Source organism: Anabrus simplex, chromosome 3, assembly GCF_040414725.1.
Source record: "Anabrus simplex isolate iqAnaSimp1 chromosome 3, ASM4041472v1, whole genome shotgun sequence".
NCBI classification, from domain to species: Eukaryota; Metazoa; Arthropoda; class Insecta; order Orthoptera; family Tettigoniidae; genus Anabrus; species Anabrus simplex.
The window spans coordinates 393,208,171-393,217,934 of NC_090267.1; the positions used below are offsets into that span (position 1 = coordinate 393,208,171).

The window sequence follows — 9,764 nt, forward strand, 5'->3', positions numbered from 1 at the left end:
CTCCAGTAAAATGCCAGAAAAGTACCTAACTTAGGGCCAAGGCCGCTTCCTTCCTTCTTCCTTGTCTGTCTCTTCAGATCTTCCCATTCCCCACAAGGCCCCTGTTCAGCCTAGCCTGGGCGAGGTACTAGTCCTCTACTCCAGTTGTATCCCCCGACCCAAAGTCTCACGCTCCAGGACACTTTCATTTGAGGCGGTAGAGATGGGGTCCCTCCCAGAATCCGAGGGAAGAACCAACCCTAGAGGGTAAATATGTTAGGAAAGAAAGTAACTAAGACAAAAAAAATTACCTTTAAAAGGGAAATGAAAAGCTCCATAAATTTAAGTTGTAGTGGTGGAAACATTTAATGCATCACTGATCTATATTTTATAATTTTGTCAATTGGCTTCAGGTAGAAACAATATCTCTACAATAACGTCCAAAAATCATACCAACCCCCGGGTGGGATCGAAGCACCAACCTTTCGGTTAACAGCCGAATGCACTAACCGATTGCACCACGGAGGCTCGTAACAGTGCAGAAACTATAAATACCATGTTGCCATCATGTCTATAAATACCGTATCTTTAACATTTGAATTCGGCATAAAACTAGGTCAAATCAATACCCAGGACCGACTCGAACAGACTGGGAAAACGGTCAGGAAGGAGAAGAAGAAGAAGAAGAAGAAGAAGAAGAACAAAACAACAATAAGAATATGACACGTGATGTGAACAGTCAGTAACGTTAGCCTTTATCTAATCTGTAACGTTCTTGAACAGTATTGATATTTCTTTCACCGATCGAGTTGGCCGTGCGGTTAGGGGCGCGTAGCTGTGAATTTGTATTTTGAGGATATCGGGTTCGAGCCCCAATGTCAGCAGCCTATTTTCACACCAGGCAAATGATGGAGCTGTACTTTATTAAAGGCCGCGGCCGCCTCCTTCCCTCTCCTAGCCCTTTCCTATCCCATCGTCGCCATAAGACCTGTCGGTGCGATGTAAAGCCAACAGAAAAAATAGAAATCGACACAGAGACATCCGATTCCTCGTGATTATTACTTAAATGCTGCCTGTAATCATTTCTTGATTGGTACAGTACTTCTGCATTCGTATCTTGGCACAGACCAAAGCAAAATATACTTTCTACTGAAGTTCCAGTCTCGCTATGACGGTAGGAAGCTGCCTAGATATGAGTAATGACATTAGGAACACGACAAATGCGTCTGAGTGTTGAGATAAGTGTTGCCGAGAGGCTCAGTCGTGCTGCAATAATACTTTCTGGCTCAGTGAGGAAAACACTACTATGCAATATATTGGCAACGGCGTCGGTTTTTGTGCTTTCTCTATAGCCACATAGCCTATTCCTTGATAGTGCTCTTTGAAGAACCAAACAGCCTAAGGGCTTCATGCGTAACAGACAGATTACCTAAGTAAACAAGATTATGGTCTTCGGCGAAAGAGTAACATCGACAAATTACAATTAAATGAAAGATAACTGAAGTAAAATTATCCAAACAATATTATTTCTCTCTTTCTTAATCCATTTACCCTCCAGGGTTGGTTTTCCCTCGGACTCAGAGAGAGAGATCCTACTTCTACCGCCTCAAGGGCAGTGTCCTGGAGCGTGAGACTTTGGGTCGGGGGATAATATGTCTCAGATTCGAATGCATAAAAAGCGAGATAGTTCTCCATCACCTGAGAAATGTCTTGCAAGGTTCGGGTAAAAGGAAACGGCTTGCAATCGCTCCGGTGATGTCTCAACTTTCATATGAATAAACACGAGATAGTTCTCAGGCAGGTGAAAGAAGGTTCTCACGATTTCTTGAGATATATCAGTGGGTGTCTCAGATTGTGGAAAAAGAAGGTCAGTAAACACAAATGGCTGAGTGTACGAATGTTGAACCGAGAGAAAAAACGAATGAATTTATGGACGAAGAACCGAGGATGTAAATGTATAAACCACGGAGGGATAGTGATGCACGTGACTGCAAAAATTTATACAGATTCGAAAAAGAACATGTGCGGTGGATAGGGCAGTATTTTCTTCCTGAATCTTAAGAGGTGCAGGTGTAGTGTGGTGGTGTAGTGGTTAGTGTGATTAGATGCCACTCACGGAGGCCCCGGTTCGATTCCCGGCTCTGCCACGAAATTTGAAAAGTGGTACGAGGGCTGGAACGGGGTCCACTCAGCCTCGGGAAATCAACTGAGTAGAGGCGGGTTCGATTCCCACCTCAGCCATCCTGGAAGTGGTTTTCCGTGGTTTTCCACTTCTCCTCCAGTCAAATGCCGGGATGGTACCTAACTTATGGCCACGGCCGCTTCCTTCCCTCTTCCTTGTCTATCCCTTCCCGTCTTCCCATCCCCCCACAAGGCCCCTGTTCAGCATAACAGGTGAGGCCGCCTGGGCGAAGTACTGGTCATCCTCTCCAGTTGTATCCCCGACCCAGAGTCTGAAGCTCCAGAACACTGCCCTTGAGGCGGTAGAGGTGGGATCCCTCGGTGAGTCCAAGGGAAAACCGACTCCCGAGGGTAAACAGATAAAAAACAAGAATCCTAAGAGACAAGAGGTGCAACTATGAGTAATAAAGATAAGATGCGGATTTTCTTACGTTACATCGGTTATCTTGGTTTCCAGATCGACGTAGTAGAATATGTTGGCGTTAATCACAGCACTGCATCAAGAGCTTAAAGGGAGATTGTGAATGCCAATAAAGCAAAAGCAGGATTAGTTTTCCAAGAACTGCAGCTGCACTACAAGAAGCTAAAGACATGTGACTTGGTATCGCTGAGTGCACTCACATCTTTATTTTAAAATCTTCCGAACATGGGCATGAATACATAAACAGGAAGGGAAATGCCAGCATCAACGTTCTAGCTACATATAACAGTAGGGAGATTTGTCTTGACCCGGTTCAGTGCTCTATTCGTGAATTTGGGAAAAGTCACATGATTTTACAGGAATGACAAAGATTCCTGCTAATGCACTTGTTCTTCCCAGACGGTGCAGGCTATGCAACAGCACCCTGATTAATTATTTCGTTCAGAACCCAGCCATTCCACATTAAATAGCACTGAACACCTGCTTTGATAAAAAACGTGTTATCACCGAGAGATGTTTCGGTTAACTGAAGCAGAAGTGTCCCATTCTTCAGAGCAAGGTAAGGAAAGCAACGGAAAGGGTGCCTTCCATATTGTGTACTGCGTGGTTATTCATAACGTGGCAAAACTTCTCCATGATGCCGACGTGGAAGTTCCGGAGGAGCTTGAACTTGTGGAAGAGGAGCAAGCAAAAGCTGCTGAACGGGAAAGAACGCGAGAGGAAGCTAGCGGAAATAAGGCGAAAATGTGCTCAATAAATCTGTTGCCATAGATCTCTCCCATTTAAACACCAACTTACGGTAAATTCAGGCGAGCATCTAAACGACTTAGATGCACAAATGGTCTCGTACGTGAAAATGAAAATCCACAGCCTGTTTCCAGTCATTTGACCAGGTCAGGAAGGGAATGAAGCCTTCATCTAGCGGCGAGGATAGGAACTGTGCCGGCTGCCGAAGCCTGTCACACTCTGCTGGGGCAATTATTAATGACTGACAGATAAAATGAAATGATATTGGAGATTGTTGCTGGAATGGAAGTTGACAGGGAAAACCGGAGCACCCGGAAAAAAAACCTGCCCTGCCACCGCTTTGTCCAACACAAATCCCACATCGAGTGACCGCGGTTTGAACCAACGTGCCCAGCGGTGAAAGGCCAGCGGATTGCCGCCTGAGCCATAGAGGTCCTGGGTTACTGGTTTCGTTCATACTGGGAAGTAATAATTTACAGTTATATTTTCTGATAGATTTCAACAGTGCGTAATACGTGGAGCTGATGGCCAGAGATGTACCTAGGAACTAGGGAAGGATTTTTATTCCCCTCCCCGAAGGGGAGGAGCGGGCCAACTAACTTTTAGGTCTATATGAAGAATAAACAATAAGAAATCAGCAAGTGTGAAATAAATGACAATAAATATGTTCTAGATATTGTCATATCAGAAGTGAGCTAACCAGGGGCCTCCTTGGTGCAATGGGCTAGCGCGTTCAGCTGTTAACCGAAAGTTTGGTGGTTCCAGCCCACCCGCGACCGGTTTCGTTTTTTTAAGATATCTTCTGAAACACTGATATTGTACAAGAACTTTGGGGAAGAGATTAGTATATCAGATCATGAATGATAATGAATATGATGATGATGATTGTTGTTTAAATGGGTCAAACATCTAGGTCATCGGTCCCCATCACAAATTAAGTGAACCCGAGTCAAATTCCTGAGAAAGAACGTCGTGGCTAAATTTCAATAATATTATTGTTTTTACGTCCCACTAACTACATTTTAACGGGTTTCAGAGACGCCGTATTGCCGGAATTTGGTCCCACAGGAATTAGTTTACGTGGTATTAAATCTGCCGATACAAGGCTGACGTATTTGAGCACCTTCAAATACCAGCAGACTGAGCCAGGATCGAACCTGCCAAGTTATGGTAAGAAGGCCCAGCGCCTCAACCATCTGAGCCACTCAGTCTGACGTGGCTGCCAAATTTGATCAGAGGCATATTGTCAGGTTATATCTTGAGACATCTAGTCCGACTCGTTGGCTGAATGGTCAGCGTACTGACTTTCGATTCAGAGGGTCCCGGGTTCGATTCCCGGCCGGGTCGGGGATTTTAATCGCTTCTGATTAATTCTTCTGGCTCGGGGACTGGGTGTATATGTCCGTCCCAACACTCTCATCATCATATTCAGACAACACACTACACTACCAACCACCACAGAAACACGCAATAGTGCTTACATCCCTCCATAGAGGGTTGGCGTCAGGAAGGGCATCCGGCCGTAAAAACAGGGCCAAATCCTCATGTGCGACGCAGTTCGCACCCGCGACCCCACAGGTGTGGGAAAAAGCGGCAGGAAAAGAAGAGGAAAAGAAGAAGATATCTTGAGACATCTAGAGCTCGTTCATTCAATTTTAGAAGGAAGTGTCGTGTGGGGATACGAACGAAAGAGGAGGGCCGAGATGTGAATATTGTTTACTTCTTTTTCTTCTTATTCTTCTTCCTCTTCTTCTTCTTCTTTATCTGTTATCCACCAGGGTTGGTTTTTCCCTCGGACTCTACAAGGGATCCTGCCTCTAGCGCCTCAAGGGCAGTGTCCTGGAGCTTCAAACTCTGGGTCGGGGAATACAACTGGGGAGAATGACCAGTACCTCGCCGAGGCAGCCTCACCTGCTATGCTGTACAGGGGCCTTGCGGAGGGATGGGAAGATTGGAAGGGATAGACAAGGAAGTGGGAAGGAAGCGAACCACTTCCAGGATGGCTGAGGTGGGAATCGAACTCACTTCTACTCAGTTGACCTCCCGAGGCTGAGTGGACCCCGTTCCACCCCTCGTACCACTTTTCAAATTTCGTGGTTCGTCCGGGAATCGAACGCGGGCCTCCGGGGGTGGCAGCTAATCAAACTAACCACTACACCACGGAGGTGGACGAATATTGTTTTCTCTTTATTTAATCCATTTACCCTCCAGGGTTGGTTTTTCTCCCGGACTCAGCGAGGGATTCCACCTCTGCCGTCTCAAGGGCAGTGACCTGGAGCGTGAGATATTTGGTCGGGGATATACAACTTGGGAGAAGGACCAGTACCTCGCCTTAGGGCCCTGTTCAGCATAGCAGGTGAGGTCGTCTGGGCAAGGTACTGGTCCTCCACCCCAGTCTCATATCCCCAACCAAATGTCTCACGCTCCAGGACTCTGCACTTGAAGCGGTGGATGTGTGATCCCTCGGTGAGTCCCGGGGAAAAACCAACCCTGGAGGGTAAACGAATTAAATAAATACGAATAAATAATACAAATTCGATTACCTCTGCCGGGTTTAATCCTCCAAACTTCGGATCTGGAAGCCAGCGTTCTACCACCGATCCATAGACCGAGCTTCAGCTTTAGTAACACGACAATATTACGCGACAGACCCATAGTCTCCAAACTGTCCTGATGTTCCATTCTTTCGTTATACCAACATATTACGTATTCCATGACAAGATACAGTGAGTGACAATGGGACAAAGAACAGCTTGGCTGACTCATGTTTGAGTTAACCGTATAATCCAACGAAATTATCTTTCTTCTTTTCAGCGAATGTTAAGAGTTACAGCTCAGTACAATGCTTATTCGGCAAGCTGTATCTTATCGACAGGAAGTGAAACCACGCAAATACATAGAGTTTTGTTTAACATACTACAAAGGAATCATGACTCAAACTTGTTTCTTCTAAGAAATAAAAGAACCGGCTAAGCAACTTGACAGCATTTTAAAACGGAAGCCAGAACTGTCGGACCATGTTTAAAAGCCTTAAGGCATGTCCGTGGGTTCAAACCACATTCTCACCTTGGTTAGTGTAACGGTTTTTTTTTTTTTTATTTTTTTTTTTTTTTACAGAAGGGTAATCAATTTTCTACAGCGGTTTCAGTGCAACTTGTTATGGCCTCAGAGTGCTATTGTTAAAGGAACAAAAGCATGTAGACCAACAAATATAAATTCAGAATTAACATAAGATTTGGTATTATTTCTTTCTTTATCTGTTTACCCTCCAGGATCGGTTTTTCCCTCGGACTCAGCGAGGGATCAAACCTCTACCACCCCAGTGGCAGTGTCTTGGAGCGGGAGACTTTGGGTCGGGTGATACAACTGGGGAGGAGGACGAGTGCCTCGCCCAGGTGTCCTCACCTGCTATGCTGAACAGGGGCCTTGTGGCGGGATGGGAAGACTGGAAGGAATAGAGAAGGAAGAAGGGAGGAAGGAAGGAAGGAAACGGCCGTGGCCTTAAGTTAGGTACCAACCCGCATTTGCCTGGAGGAGATGTGGGGAACCACGGAAAATCACTTCCAGGATGGCTGAGGTGGTAATCGCACCCTCTTCTACTCAATTGACCTCCCGAGACCGAATGGACCCCGTTCCAGCCCTCTCGTACCACTTTTCAAATTTCGTGGTACATCCGGGAATCGAACCCGGGCCTCCAGGGGTGGCAGTTAATCATGCTAACCACTACACCACAGAAGCGGACAAAATTGGTTCTGATAAACATTATCGTCCTTTTCTTTCTACTTTGTCCCCTTTTATTTCTCGATTTTTTCTCTTCCGGCTTCTGCTCCACCGTTCCACGTTTCTACAGAGTCGGTATCCAACAGGCTAATTCAGTGCGTTGCTGCACGACCAATTAAGGCCCTCAGCTCTGAACTCTGACAGGTGGTTTCGCATCCCCCATTGGTCATCCTCGAAATGGTTTCCCGTGGTTTCCAGTTTCAACTCCAGGCAAATGCTGGAATGGTAACTTTCTCAAGACTATGGTCGCTTCTTTGCCATTCCCAGCCCGTACAGTTACACCTACACCCTCAGATAACACCCTTACATAGCTGTTCCCATAGCTCACCCCCATGAAGTTTACCGGGAAAAGCAGCTACCGGAACCGGGCAAATTGGCCATGCGGTTGCGATCGCGCAGCTGTGAACTGGCGTTCGGGAGATAGTGGGTTCTAACCCCACTGTCAGCAGCCCAGAAGATGATTTCCGTAGTTTCCCGTTTTCAAATCAGGCAAATGCTGGGACTGTACTTTAATTAAGGCCACGGTCGCTTCCTTCCCACTTCTAACCCTTTCATGTCCCATCGTCGCCATAAAACTTATATGTGTCGGTGCGACATATAAGCACATTTTTAAAAATTTGCTGTTACAGAACTGGCGAAACGAACATGTCCTCGGACACTCCCGGCACTAAAAGCCATACGCTAAAAATATAAAAATATAAAAGAAGAGTCGGCAGAACAACCAGGCCCAATTCGAAACTTGACTGAGAGGCCTGATAGCTGAGTGACAGTGTCACTGACTTCTGTCCAATGCAGCCGCTGTTCATATCAGATTTTTAAAATCAAAAGGCACGCCATAATGATGGGATAGAACAGGGCCTCTCGGGGTGCATGCACTAGTGCATTGCACTGTGCACGGGCGCAAAAGACGACTTCACTTGGTTGACCAGAGTGCAGACCCCCCACTCCTCCATTAGGAGTAATAGCGCTCTCTCTTTCTCCACGCCTGTCTCGCTTGCTCTTCCTGTCTCCCTCTTCCTCACTTACTCCGTACCACTCTAAATCCGAGCCGAGTTGAGCCGAGTTGAGCCGAGTAGCCCAGAGACGAAGCACTGGTCCGAGCCGAGCCGAGTGGGACCGATGCACTGTGCAGAGGAACTCTGCGCCTCAGTTTCCACGCGTGAGATTTTGGGCGTTTGAGATTCCTGGGATAGACCATCTTCAAACAGACTTTCGGTTAATTATAGGTCGTGTCGGGTAGATATAGTATATCCCGAAGAGATGTTAAGTGAAAAATCCAGCCTGTTTCCAGTCGTTCGACCGGATCAGGAATGGAATGAAGCTCCCATCTAGCGGCGAGGTTAGGAATTGTGCCGGCCGCCGAAGTCTGTCGTACTCCTCTGGGACAATGATTAATAACTGACTGACACGAAATGACATTGGAGAGTGTTGCTGGAATGAAAGATGACAGGGAAAACCGGAGCACCGCCTCCGCCTCCGCTTTGTCCATCACAAATCTCACATGGAGTGACCCGGATTTGAACCACGGGACCCAACGATGAGAGGTCGGCGCATTGCCGCCTGCGCCACGAAGGTTCAAGAGAGAGATGTTAAGCATACAGTACAACAAAATTGGTCAACTGAAGCCGCAACCTTCTGATTTGCCATGGGTTGCTCTCCCGACTGAGCTACAGTGGTCTCGGTCATTGCTGTGCTGTTGGCAGGTGTCTGAGTTCAGGCAACTGCAATGTTAGTGGTCCGCTGTGGAACATTTGTATTTAATCTAGCTAGAGTGATATCTGTTCAGTTATTTTATTACAGCAAAATCACCCACGTATAGGCCTGGAAAACCCCTGGAAAATTTGAAGGTAATGTCTTCCATTTATTACAATCACAGTCTAGGTAGGATAGAGTGGCTGGCTCTGTACCGAGTCACCCAGGAATTTATCTGTCGTAGGCTGAGTGAGCCACTGAGCCGTGTGCGTCCTCAGAAGGGGAGGTCATGTTCCTGAATTTCTCGAATTCCTGACGCAGTTAGCTTCCTCCCCCACCACACACACGCGCATACACACACTCTTCTATTTCAGAACAGATACAGCAATAATTTTTCATATAGGTAACAAAGCACTTCCTGTTGTTTATACAATGGCAGGAGATCGTAGTGGCTGGTTCCCATGTATTTATTTCAACATTAGATTTGTTTTCGTATTGTTAATATGTTCAACGAAAGCACTGTAATCTTTCATTTGTATATTTTAAAGGCTATATGTACCGAGCTCGAGTCGCTTAAGTGCGGGAGATAGTGGGTTCGAACCCCACAATTGGCATCCTTGAAGATGGTTTTCTGACAATCAATCAATCAATCAATCAATCAATCAATCAATCAATCAATCAATCAATCAATCAATCAATCAATACTGATCTGCATTTAGGGCAGTCGCCCAGGTGGCAGATCCCCTATCTGTTGTTTTCCCAGCCTTTTCCTAAATGATTTCAAAGAAATTGGAAATTTATTGAACATCTCCCTTGGTAAGTTATTCCAATCCCTAACTCCCCATCGTATAAACGAATATTTGCCCCAGTTTGTCCTCTTGAATTCCAACTGTATCTTCATATTGTGATCTTTCCTACTTTTATAAACGCCACTCAAACGTATTCGTCTACTAATGTCATTCCA

At 46.0% G+C, this 9,764-nt stretch overlaps 1 non-coding gene across 1 annotated transcript; it reads right to left on the reverse strand.

Annotated features, from left to right (window-relative positions):
- Positions 1-433: 433 nt before the first annotated feature.
- Positions 434-507, reverse strand: TRNAN-GUU (transfer RNA asparagine (anticodon GUU)). The gene has a single exon. It is a non-coding gene; the product is annotated as a tRNA-Asn (tRNA).
- Positions 508-9,764: the final 9,257 nt, after the last annotated feature.